Source organism: Pelodiscus sinensis, chromosome 1 (genome assembly GCF_049634645.1).
Source record: "Pelodiscus sinensis isolate JC-2024 chromosome 1, ASM4963464v1, whole genome shotgun sequence".
Taxonomy (NCBI): Eukaryota; Metazoa; Chordata; order Testudines; family Trionychidae; genus Pelodiscus; species Pelodiscus sinensis.
In genome coordinates this window covers 126382625-126396023 of record NC_134711.1, presented here as the reverse complement: position 1 = coordinate 126396023, position 13399 = coordinate 126382625, and the positions used below count along the sequence as shown (strand labels likewise).

Genomic DNA, 13399 nt, shown 5'->3' with positions numbered 1-13399 from the left:
TCCAATAAATTAAGCTTGTTGGTGGCACTTAAAAATGTTTCTGGCATTCTCAGCTCTACAGCCTCAGAACTACATGTGTATTTGATGTCAAGTTGACACTTGTTTTCCTGGCCAAAGCAATTAGTTGGATGTCAGTGGCAGAACACTATTAAAAACAAAGTATTTTTTAGTTCTTATGGCAATGCAACTATCAAATGTGTCTTAGTGGGGGAGAATTTGAATCAACAGGAACAGAAATAACAAGGGATGAGGGATAAGCACAGCGTGTCCACTACAATAGAGGAACCTGTGTATAGTACTCCAGAGTGGCTTGCAAGCAATGGATGGCAAGGTGATGGTCTGCCTGCTTCCTATGCTCTCTGTTGCCTCTTTAAATTCCTTTCCCAGCCTGCTGTCTGTGAAACTAGAATGATTTAAAATACAGTAACCGAGTGTTAACAAGATTGTAGGCCATATGACTTGCTGTATATGAATCTTTTTTTGAGAACAGTAAATACTGTTTCTGAGGCTCCCTGGGTTAAAATTAGAGCTGTGTGCCTGGGCAGCCAGAAGAGAAAACTGAGTGATTTATCAAAACCATTTTAAATATTGCCTGCCCCTCTGTAAGGTGAAATACTGTCCCAGTGCAGCTAAGCTTCATGGACCCCTCTATATCACTTTTGCTCAGTTGTCTCCAACCTTTTTAAGCATGAGATCGTTATTTGAATTTAAGTGCAATCCAAGATCTACCTCAGACCCAAATACTCTTGCCCCACCTCCTTTGTGCCCTTTGTCTGAGGCCCCGCCCTGCTCACTCGGTCCTCCCTCTCTTTCCCAGGCAGGGGCAGCTGGTTAGGGTGCAGGCTCTGGTCTTGGATTAAGGGATTTGGAGTGTGAGGGGGCTCAGAACTGAGCTTGGGGCAGGCAGTTGGGGTGTTGGAGGGGGTTCTAGGTGCAGGCTCTGGGAGGGGGTTTGGAGGCAGGGGTACTCAGGGCTAGGGCAGGGGCTTGGGATTCAGGAGGAGGTTCATGCTTGGGGTAGGGCTTCAGGATGTGGGCTCCGACTGGGCACTGCTTACCTCAGGCTGCTCCTGGTTGGTGGTGCGGTGGGACTGAGGCAGGCTCACCCCTGCCCTGACCCTGCACCACTCTCAAAAGCAACCAGCAAACTCCATCTCAAGTCCTGCTCTGAGGAGATAGGATACAGAGTGAGAGGGGGCACCTTGACATCAGCACCCCTCTTCTCCCTCCCCTGCCCAGGGGTGGGGGTAGGCAGCTCCAAGGCAAAGGGTGGGAGAGGTGCAGCAGTAGGGGGAGAGACAGGTGAAGTGCAGGCACTTGATAGCCTCTTGGCCAAATCAGTCAGGATCACCTCTCAGAGGCTCCAAGATCTACCAGTAGATCCTGATCTACTGGTTGGTGACCACTGCTTTAGCTCCTACTTTCTGACTTGGGAAATTACTTAAACTGTTGCTTCATTTTATGCATGTGAATAGACCCATTGAATTCTTCGGGGGCAAGTAACCTGCTTAAAGTTGAGCACATGCATAGGTAGTTTGGCTGAATGGGGGCCTTACGAGTCACTGAACTATGGCTCCTCATCTTGGGGGCAAATGTTCACCCTTCTGGGGTAAGCCATGATCTCGGTGTGTTATAGTTTAAGATGCATATATCTCAGTTATTGTACGGAACCTCTGAAGCGGTAGGAAGGAAGTTGAAGGTACAGTACAACATGCATTTATTAAATGTGCTTTAAAAAAATTATTTTCTCTAGCCCACAGACACTTCATTTTGGGGCTACATTTCTGAAAAGGTGTATTCATCTGGCCTGTGCAAAAATGGGAAGTGGATATCTATTTTGATGTGCAATTGTGTGTACTGTAAAGTTTTTGACAGGTGACATTTAAGAATAACCAACTCTTGTATGCTAATGTTCAGCTTCGTGGGTCTGTGAGTAAAATTTTAACTTTGTCGTCATTGGTTTTCCAGCTGGATACTTTGATTTATGGAGTTATGAAAAGCAAAAGCCGTGGTGTTCTGTTTTCTTTATACTGTTCTCTGAGGGTAAACAAGAAATTAAACTTGGAATGAGACTTGATGCAGTCTGCAGTTCAGCAAACTGTAAGGTTACCCTGTAGAACTCTCCACTTAATTCCATTTAGTGCTACAGTCAAGCTATGTGGGAACTAATAGTTTTTGTTTGAAGTCCCAATTGCTAGCACTTCTGCAACAGCACTTCAAAAAGAGAAGCTGAAGCTTTCCAGCCCAGGCCACCCCACCAGACAATCTGCTTGGCTGCTTAAGTGTAGACCTAGAAAGCTGAACTCAGAGCCATATTAAGGCTCTGGATTGAGTTTCTTGATTGAAAAGGAGAAATCTAGGGGGAGGATTGTGTGAAGAATGAGTGACAGTTTAAAACTGTTTTTTCCTCCCTCTCTATCTCTGTTCACTTAAGTCTAGCCCTCTGATGATGTGCTGAAGAGGCTGGGGAAAAGGGGGACTTGCAAGAGCCTCTTTCTATTAATTCACCTTCAAAAAGAAGGGAAAGTTGAGTAATTTCCCAGCTTCCAGTGGAATTGCCCCATTTCTGGAGATTACTAGATATTTCCTGCTAAAGGGGACTTAATGCTGTTTCTGAAGAAACAATATTTTGCCTTTGAATTAACTTAATATCAGATACAGTAATTCCTCATTTAACGCTATAGATATGTTTCAGAAAATGATTGTGTTAAGTGAAAATGTGTTATGCAGGGTCAATTTTCCCATTGAAAATAATGGAAAAAAGTTGGGGTTGTGTTTCAAGTGGTGGTGTCTGTTGGGACTGGGACAAGGTTTTTTAAAAAAAGATATCCCAGTGGACTTTGCTACCTGGATTTCCCTTGCTCTCGCTCTTTATGTACACCATCCTGTTCAGTGGTGGTAACTATTTCCAGCAAAGTGCCTTGATAGATGGCTGTTTTGGGTTGTTTTCCAGGTGGTGTTGCCTCCCTTCTTCTTTCTGCTTTTAAGACTGTTTGGTTGAAACTTGGACTCCATTGACATCAGTGGAGTCAGGCTATCACTCTTCATCTTTAAATAAGGAAAGAAATCTATTTCCCCAGGCCCTCAAACCCAACACATCTCTGCCACAACATGGTACAACGGGAGCTTTTTGTAGGATTCCCCCCCCCCCCCTTTTTTTTTTTAAAGCATATTGACAACTTATTTGTGCAGATGCCTTTTCTGGCCCTTTTCAGTTTGCTCCAAGCCCTATTATTTTTAACATCCATATTGCAATAGCACCTAGAGATCTTAACCTGGTCAGGGCCCATTTCTGCTTCACACTGTATAAACACAGTGATTGTACCAGCATTAAGGCTCTTGGTGCAATTTCTTGAATGTCAGGGGGATAGTATTTGAATAAAAAAGAAAATGGTTGAAATGGGCTAAATGATATTATGAGAAATCTACAAGAAAGGTCTCCAACCTATTTCCTTTAAAATATATAAAATACCCTTTTTTTTTATTTTTTATTTTTTATTTTTTTTGTGGTGAAGCCTCCATTATCACCATTGGGTGTCGGTGCATGGCTGTAACTAACCAGTGAGATACGACCTCCATTCTGCTAGTGCCTAGCTGACTGGACATTCTCTGCTTTTCCCTTTGTACTGACCTTAGCTCTCTTAGTTACAATTTGTTAAGCTTTTTATCATGTCTTTGGTATGTTCTCTTTAGTACAATGCAGTTTCTTGTTACTCAAGGCCATGAAGCTGAATTTTATTTAGACTTATGAATATGTATGTAACCTGTGGAGTGAATGTGAAGTATGAATGAGGAATGCTCAAGCAAAAGACAGTTTAGGATCCGTGACCTTCTAAGGCAAACAAAGACCCTGCAAGCAGATAAATTAACTGAGAAGCAGCCAGAAGATCTCTCTCTGACAAGATGTAACATCAAAGCAGAAACCTGGGATCAGCCCAGAGAAGTAAAGCCTCCTGAAGATCTGAAGAGATCTCCCAAGAAACATCATGGTCGAGTCTCTGGGAAGCTGATGCCTGGCCAGCACTCCAGCCACCAGCAAAATCAAAAGCAATCTACACCGCACTTGCAGAGTGCCTCCAAACTGCCAGCATGAATGGAGTATGAGTGTGAGTATCCTCTTTCTCTTAAGGATCTGTACTAGTAAACAACCCCAAAAGCCATAGTGCTCCAGCCCACCCTTTGTCCAAGTGTATTCCTTGGCAGGTCTGAGGAGGTACAACAATAACATTGCCAGGAAAGTCCTATCAGTCAGTCAGAACAAGGGTTTGGATAATCAAGTGTACTCAGCAGGCTCTGCTTAAACTTATGGCAAGCAGAAGGGTATAAACAAAGGGAAACCATGTTGGTTTTTGCTCTATAGGAATACTTGTTTACTACATGAAAAATTAAAATGTGTCTAGGGAAAGATAGCTTTTCTTTTCAATCAGTGGAAAGATACTGAATAAACAAACACCATTTAAAAGTCAAGCTCTTCTTAAATAGTTTGCATTGGAGTCTCTTAATAAAAATTGGATTTGACTTTTGCCATACTACCTGTTTTGCCCAGCGGGTGAAGGAATGTAGTCTCCTCGAAAGCAAATGTGTGGGATTTAGAACTCATGGGTGCTTTCTCTCCCTCTGCCACTTGATGTTTGATATTGGTCAAGCCACTTAACTACTTTGTGCCTCAGTTTACCCTATAGTAGTTCAGGACAGCGATACAGTAAATTCGGGATTCACTAGTGTAGCGTCCTGACAGGTCTCCTGCTGCATCAGTGATTATAAATGTTTGGCTGCATGTATTTTTGTATGCTTCCCTCAGTATATCATGCCAGCTCTGTGTTGGTAGATTTCACGAGAGCTCTCAAAGACCACAGACTCAGATAAGATATGAAGGTACCTAAGTTAGGTTTATTGTTGAACGAAGTACATTAATAGTTGTCAGTAGCCAGATGATCTCTGAGCCCCTACATGTTTGTACCCGAGACAATGGACACGGCTCAGTCAATAATACGAATTTCACTATTGCTCCCTAGGCCAGCCAAAGAATTAAGTCGAGGTACCCCAATATTTATAGACAGAAATGAACAATCTATGATATCCACTGTACTTATCCTCTTGTGCACTGATGACACGTTTGGTACCTCCCCTTGTACTTTCCTCCAAAGCATTCCTATTCACTACCCATTGTTATGCTTACACTGTTGATGTTTCAAACTATTTTATCATATACTCAGCTGGGTGTCCTTGTACTGATGAAATATATTTACGTAGTGTGGTTTTTTTTGTTTGTTTTTTGTTGTTTTTTTTCAGTGCTAGCAATTCTAGTGCAGAGACACTGGCTTGCAGGCAAACATCTGCTTTTGACATGGCCTGTCCGTTACTCATAGTATAACTCTAACTTTGGTTGAAGCACCAGGCCCATGCTTCAGGCTCTTTCTTTCTCCTACATTCCCCAACTTTTTTTTTTTTTTATATGAGGAGAATGTTTACCCATTGTCCAGGAAGAACATAATGTATGGACTGAAGGTGACCCAGTGAGCTAAACACTGTTATATAGCTATTTTTCTTTGCTATTTACATATTTATGCCCCATCTGTCCCTTAGTTTGCACACTCCCTTGTTTGACTGATAGCAGACTTTGTCAGTTGTGTTAAGTCCTGTATGGTGGGCCTGGGGATATTAGGCTCAGGACTTTGGTTGAGGAATGTAGTTTCATGATTGAACCTTGGAGCACTGCCAGATAAGTAATATATGTGGATATGGTGCATATATTTATATGTAGTGTATGTGGACATATAGGTATTTGTACCTATGACACCACCTTATAGCCAAGCATAATTATATAAATAAATAAATTTATGATGTGGTAGCTTGTGGGGGTTTTTTCAATTTAGTGCAATGATAGGAACACACTCCTGTTAGGGTTTTTACAGTTACCATTATTAGTTATAGGCTGAGTATTTTGCTATCCTGGGATAAGCATTATTATAGGTGTCCCCCAAGACTACATGTGTAAGAAGTAAAACAGAAAATTGGAGTAGTGACATTATACAAATGAGGCCTTTATATATAATTGGTTACCTTACAGTACTGTCTATTTATGTTTATAGGTTACTTTTCCTGCTGGTTGTTGCTTTTTGGTATAAGCTTTGCTGGGCAGAAAACAGGAATAGCTAGTTTCTTTGTTCCATTGGAAACACTGCTTTGTGATACGCCAGTAGTTGACATAGAGCCAGGTTGGTTGGTTGGTTTGTTTTGGATGTTGTTTTCTAGATAATCTAGTGAATGGACAGTAACCATTTTATTAAATGTTTTTTGTGTCAGGATTTAGTATTGGTGCCCAGATACTGAACAGGATTGTTTTGAATAATATGTGCTTTAGTTAGGAAAAGTGGGTTGTACTCACGAAAGCTCATACCACCATCTACATGTTTTGTTAGTCTAGTAGCATCTTAAAGACTATTTGTTGTTTGTTTGACCTTAAATTGTGAGTTATGCTAACAGTGAATTTGTTTGTTTAATGTATAGATACTGTGCAACTTTTGGTTTACCTTTTTGTTGTTGTTTAGCAATGTTATGCATATTATAAATTATGTACATCAGTAATACAATACAGCAATAATACAGTGATACAGAAGTACTACTGTTCACTTTACACAGTAGCCAACTTTAAGTTAACAGTGATTTCTGAGTGCCAATTTAAATGTCCCTGTATAGTAGACTTAGGCTCTTATTTATGAAACATTTCCTTTTTCTCCATACTTGAACCCATTATCTTCTGGTGTATACCCATTATCTTCTGGTGTCTTTATGGTGAGATCTTCTGGTATCTGTAGGATGCAACCTTAAATGGCTTAAATTAATTGACAGAATAAACATTTTGTTTGTTTGCTTGTTTTACATTTAAGCCTGTTGAAATATTTAATTAGCTTTATGCATAAATAGTTGTGTTTTTTAACAATTTAACTACAGCAATTTTATAACTCTATTTAAAAAATGCCAACAAATTTATAAGAAATGATATTTTGTCAATATCACACTTACCTACTGAGGTTTCCCCTAACATTTTTTTTGAATAAAAAACTCTGTAATTAATAATAGAGATTTTTTTGGTTTGCAATTGCTTTATTTGTTGAGGAAGAAATATATGGACATATATTAATGAAACCTTTTTGAACTTTGAAAAAATGGTATTAACAATATTATGATTATGCCCCAACCATGATATAAAATAGTGTGGTACCACTTAGTTTTTTTTTGAAAGGGGGGGTATAAAATTGACTTTTGTTATAACAAAATGAAATTTAGAAAATAGTTACGTGACACACAGCATACAATACTGGCAACATACATGACATATAGGACAAACTTACAAGTCTAGCAATAAGACAAATACCACAAAACAAACACACACATAAAATACAATCTTGTTGCGACAGTTGATTCATGGTTATTTTTTAGCTGGAACCAGCTTTTTCTGAAAGATAAAAAGAATATAATTCTACCCTTTGAGAGTGGCAGATTATTGCTTAAAATACTCCTTTATTTAACAAACATTCTTACTGATTCCCCTGTTTTGCCTGCAAATACCCTGTAAAATGAATTGTAATACTTCACAAGTGTTCTAGAAAGCTTAATTTAATCAAGGAGTTTTAAAAATTAGAGCACCACATACAACAGTCAATACAGATTGTAGTGTTTTGATATTTATCGTTAGTTCTGTGCCAGCTCAGACTGTCCTCTCTAATAATCCAACAACCTATTTCTAGTTTAAAAGGTGTAAACATTTTGTTTTTATTTCTTCTTCACATAAAGTACTTAATATTTGTTGCATTTATTATTCTTAAGGAATACAGATGCATTGAGTCTTAAGTGGGATGTTTGCTTTTGGGGGTTTATAGAGTCATGTTGTATAAAATAGTTCAAAGAACAAAATTGCAGGTTTTACAGCAACTGTGTTGCATGCAGCTCCTTAAGACAAAGTAGCGGTCTGTGTATGCAGTACTGTAATGTCCAAGCTTGAGTATATGTTGTTTAAGGGATCAGTTGTCAGAAAGCTGTATAAACTATTGATTATTTTTTGGTGATCTAAAGAGGGAACACTTCCTCTCTCCCTCCCTCCGTGACTTCAGCTAAATGTGAAATTAATACCACTCTGTGCATTAATAAAAACAACACAGTTCTGCGTCAGTTAAGTATATGCACGAGACAAAACAGTTTGTCTTTTGACTTGTTTGTATTCCTGCCCAAGGAGTATTCATTATTTTGTCCCAAGGCAGTTCTGTATGTTATTTCAAATCTTTTTTTTTTTTTTTTTTTTTTTTTTGAGAAGATCAATTTTATATTGCAAAATAACAGAAAAAAAATCTGTTCACTTTTAAATTTGACGATAACATCATGTTAGTCACATAGAATCAGTAATGATCAATGGACAGAGAATCATAAGATACACTTGTGATAAGAAGCAAAATGTAATCTAAAGTCATCTTTTTTTTTTTTTTTTTTTAATTTAGAAGGAAATCTGAATGTATCTCAGCAAACTGACTTTTCTATACTGCAATATCTCAGCTGCCAGTGTAATTTCTTGGACTCATTTGTAAACTTGTTTAATCTCCCACAGACTGTCTAGTTGATATGGCTTCAACTTCTGACAAAAGCCAGTAGACCAACTGTTGGTCGTTTTTGAATGATATCATCGAGGAATTAACCTTTTGGCTAATTATCATTGCCTTGATTTTGGCCATAAATCTTGATATAACAGACTCCCATTCTTGCTTTGCTAAACATGATTAAAAGGTAAATTTTCTAACTGAGCTTCCTTTGGAAAGGTGAATTGAGTGAGTGGCTTTTTGTAATAGGCTGGCTGTTTTATTTCAGTACTCTAAGTGCCCAGACTCTGATACGGTTGTGTACACATGAAATTTAATTCTCAGACGGGGATATTTTGTACTGCATCTTTACCCCTTTAAAACTTGTGATTTCACCACTGAAGAACTTTTAATAAAAAATATTGAAATCTTCACATCCTTTCAAGTTTTTTACAAAAAAAAAGTGTAGTACATTTGAAATTACAAATCACTGCACAAAGTTGTCTGAGTTAATACAGTTTTTGTATTTTCTTATAATCAAGGCATTTTAATGGATGTGAATTATTAATATGTTTGAGTTCATAATTTTGTAATACTGCAGTTTTTGTTGGTTCTTGAAGTTTGATTCTGTTCTGACAAGTGACTGTGTAAAAATGGCACCTTGTTACCAACAGACCTGATGCTACCTGTGTGTATTCACAAGCATCATTCCTCACTTCGGTGCTTAAAATACATTTTTACTAATTTTTCACACTTGTTCACCATCCAGAGATAGCATAGCTTAGAGAGAGAGAGAGAGACCTGTATTTACTAAATTCCAGGTTATGGTTTAATCACTTACACCAGTGAAAATCCATGCCAATAGGATTGGTTGTCTGGTATTTCTATAGACGTATGCTTGGTAAAAATAGCAGTTCGTAAACTTATTTATTTCCCAGAGCAGGGAATTGAAGAGATTTATTTCATGCAGAGCATCAAAGAGGACCTTTTACTTATCCCTTGATCCCTTGGATAGTCTGTCTATAGAAATCTAAAGATAAGAAGCCTTGAATTATTTTTATTTCTAAATTTTCATTTACATGTGCTTAAATAAAATGTAAAGGCTATATAAAGAGCTGTTTTTATCTAGTTTAGTGTCAGTAGAAAGGCTGATGGAAGCTGACCAGTGTTGCATATCAATAGATGAAACAATGGTGAAAGAATTGACTGGCAAACTACAGAGGGAGAGAATCTCACAGATTGGCACAGACCCTGAAGGGTTTTTGCCTTCCTTTGCAGCAAGGGGCATGGACCACTTACATGTTAAACTAGTGTAAATGATAGCTTCTCTGTAACTTGAAGTATGTAAATCATTATTTGGGGACTTTAGTGGCTCACTCAGGTTACAGTTCTATTACCATTAGTGGGTGGGTAAATTTCTGTGGCCTGCAGTTTGCAGAAGATCTGACTAGATCATGATTGTCCCTTCCGGCCTTAAAGTCTATGAGACTGTATTTTAAATCTCATTGTTAATATGGTTTAAACCTCAATATTCTTAAAATACCACATGCAAATGCATGACACTGTATGAATAGTTAGGAGCTTTCATCTATATTTAATCAAGACCCAAATTCTTGACACCTGTTCTTTTAGAACCAGCCATGCAGTAAAACGAAAATAATGGAGAACAGAATTTCAAAAGATATGAGGCTCATTTCATTTGCACAGTTAAAGTTTTGTAGTTCATAACAATAAGCAGTGAGAACACCAGGTTTATGTATAATTTAGAAGTTTTTAGGAGTGAAAAGTCAGATTTATCTTAATCAAATATGACTGAAGTGTATTGCCTGAAAAAATGAGAGAAGAATTTACATACAGTAAAATGCCAGATTATCGGAAGCTTTAGGACCCAGGGGGTGCCGGATTATCAGATATGCCTGATTATCGGAAGGGGAGGCTATGAGGGGTGTGGGGTGGGAGGGATGGGGGCGGCGCTGCGGGACCAACCTGGCAGGACCCGATCTGCACTGCCCCGGGCTTCCAGAAGTCAGCCGCTGGTCAGTTTCAGCAGCAGCTGACTTGGGGACACGTGGGGCAGAGCAGCTGGGGTGCTGCTGGGTTGGTCCCGCAGCTCTGAAGGGGCGGTGCTACTGGACCAACCCAGCCCCCCAGTTGCTCTGCCCCAGGCATCCCCAAGTCAGCCGCTGCTAAAACTGACCAGCGGCTGACTCCTGGAAGCCCGGGGCAGAGCAGCTCCAATTGTCCAGCTGCCTGGAGCACTTCCGGGATCCAGGTGGTGCCGGACTAGCAGGAGTGCAGGACCACTGGATGCTGGACAACTGGAGTGTGTGTGTGTGTGTGTGTGTGTGTGTGTGTGTGTGTGTATATATATATATATATATATATATATCTATATATCAAAAGATTTTGTTGTCTACAGGTTGGATCTTCTTGGTCCAGCACCCTCGGGACCTGACCGGTCATGGACAAAGGAGTTTGCCAGACCGTGCCGGGGGGGGGGCACCAACCTCCTCACTGGACTCCTCTCCCTGGTCCCACTGGCTTTGCTGCACCACTGAGCTTCGGTGGCCCCACAGGATTTGCTTCCTAATGCCCTGCTGGCTGTGGGCTCTGCTGCTCTGCCTGCCACGGCACCCTCTGCTACTGGGGCTCTCTGATCTAGCAATATCAGTAGTCATCCGGGCCACAAATGTTGCCAGATGAGAGTGTCCCGGACTACAAGAATCAAACTCTAGATTTACATCTGTGTAACTCCACTCAAAATCAGGATCAAATCCATTAAAGTCAACGAAGTGAGAGAATCAAGCTCATCATTTTGAGGCAAGGCTGCCCTTAAATTTAAAGGATGCTTTGTAAAATCTGTTTACCGTATATACTCGAGTATAAGTCGACCCGAATATAAGCCGAGGCACCTAATTTTACCCCAAAGAACTGGGAAAAAATATTGACTCGAGTATAAGCCTAGGGTAGGAAATGAGGCAGTTACTGGTAAATGTAAAAAATGAAGATAGATACCAATAAAATTACATGAATATTTATTTCAAAGAAAAACAATAACCTAGCTCTGTAAGTGCAAAAGGGGGTCAACAAAAATAATATGGTATCAAAAATACCATAACTTTAAAAGTACAACAACCTTAGCTCAATCAGCAACCAAGCTAACACACAAGAGCTAAAATCCTTCAAAACTGGAGTTCTCCTCCTCATCATCTGTATGTCCAAACAGAGCTTCAGCTGGTGTGAGGTTATCAGCATAGACATTGTCATCATCACTGAGTTCACAGTCATCACCATCACTGCTGTCGTTCTCATACAAAGCGCTGTCTTCACTGCCATCCATAGCATTACTAATGCCACATTTCTTGAAGGCGTGTTGCACCAGGTCCTCTGGAATCTCTTCCCATGCATCACGAACCCACTGTGCTATCAATTCTATGTCTGGCTTCCTCAGATTTCCAACTTTTGTCAGTCGAGCTTGACCAGATGACATCCATTCATGCCACATCTTTCGCACACGGTCTTTGAAAGGTTTATTTAAACACACATCTAGGGGCTGCAATACAGATGTAAGCCCACCTGGAATAACTGCCAAAGTAACTTGAGAAGACTTTGCCAATTTTTTTATGTCATCAGATGTGTGGGCTCTGAACATATCCCAAACTAGCAATGATGGTTTTTTCTTTAAGGTTGCTCCTGGTCGTCCGTTCCAAATTTCTTCCAGCCATTTTTTTGTTCTGTCTTCATCCATCCAGCCTTTAATATGTGCACGCACTATAATTCGTGGTGGGAATTTGACCTTTTTAGGCAAGGTCTTTCTTTTAAAAATAATGACAGGCCGCAGCTTAGTTCCATTAGCCAAACATGACAGAACGACTGTGAAATGGTTTTTTTCATTTCCTGTGGTTCTTAGTAAAATAGTTTTGTCTCCCAAACTTGCCACAGTTCTGTTGCTTGGAAGATCAAAGGTCATAGGCGTTTCATCCATATTCCCAATATCTCCCAGGTCATAGTTATGGATCTTTGTTTTATGATGAATGAATGGAATGACACCACTTTTTCATCAAGGTCTTTTGGCAGCTTCTGTGAAATCTTCGTTCTTTGCCGCAAACATAGGGCAAACCTATTCATGAAGCGGGTACACCATCCTGCTGATGCAACAAAATTTTCAATGCCTGGTGCTTTAAATTTGTCATCTTTAGCCATTTGAAGGGCACGTAAGCGAATTCCCATGCGTGTTACACAGTAACCATTTTGACGACACTCCATAACCCATTTATGCAATTCAGTCTCTAGAGCCCCATATGAAGTCATTAAACCACGTCGAGCTTTTTTTGCCTTTGGAATCTTTTCCAAGTCAGCTTTCATTTTCCGCCACTCCCTTACTTGTTTTTCGTCAACACTAAATTCCCTACTTGCAATACTGTTATTGCTTTCTTCTGCTCTTGACACAACCTTAAGTTTTAAACCAGCTTCGTATGACCTGCGTTTTTGTTTTGGTCCAGGATTAGAAGTACCAATATTGGGATCCATTTCTAACAGGATAAAAAAAAGAATTTTTAGGATGGGGGGCGCCAGGCCCCGTCCCTCCTTTTTGACCCCTCTTACTTCTCATAAGCCCCACTCCTTATAGAATCCACCCACTCCATCCCCTGTATTCCACATATTGTGTAAGGAGTATACAGCTCAGCGTCATAAGTTGAGAGAGATTGTATATTAATTAATGATCATCTAATAGATCTCACTGGACAATAAACTTTACATGCAGGGTTTTACCTTTTAGGACAAATTCAGTGCAAGTGCTTAAGATTTCTTGGTAGGAGAAATAAATA

At 39.7% G+C, this 13399-nt stretch overlaps 1 protein-coding gene across 20 annotated transcripts in view; it reads left to right on the top strand.

Moving 5' to 3' along the window:
• Positions 1-13399, top strand: part of TSPAN11 (tetraspanin 11) — a 271525-nt gene that overhangs the window by 56594 nt on the left and 201532 nt on the right. Inside the window, exon 1 of one of the 20 annotated variants that reach the window (XM_014573610.3) lies at positions 3747-4106. The exons of the other annotated variants lie outside the window; for them this stretch is intronic. The gene's annotated coding sequence lies outside the window, so the exon portion shown is untranslated. Of the gene's footprint in view, positions 1-3746; positions 4107-13399 lie in introns of those variants that run through there. 20 annotated transcript variants of the gene reach the window in all.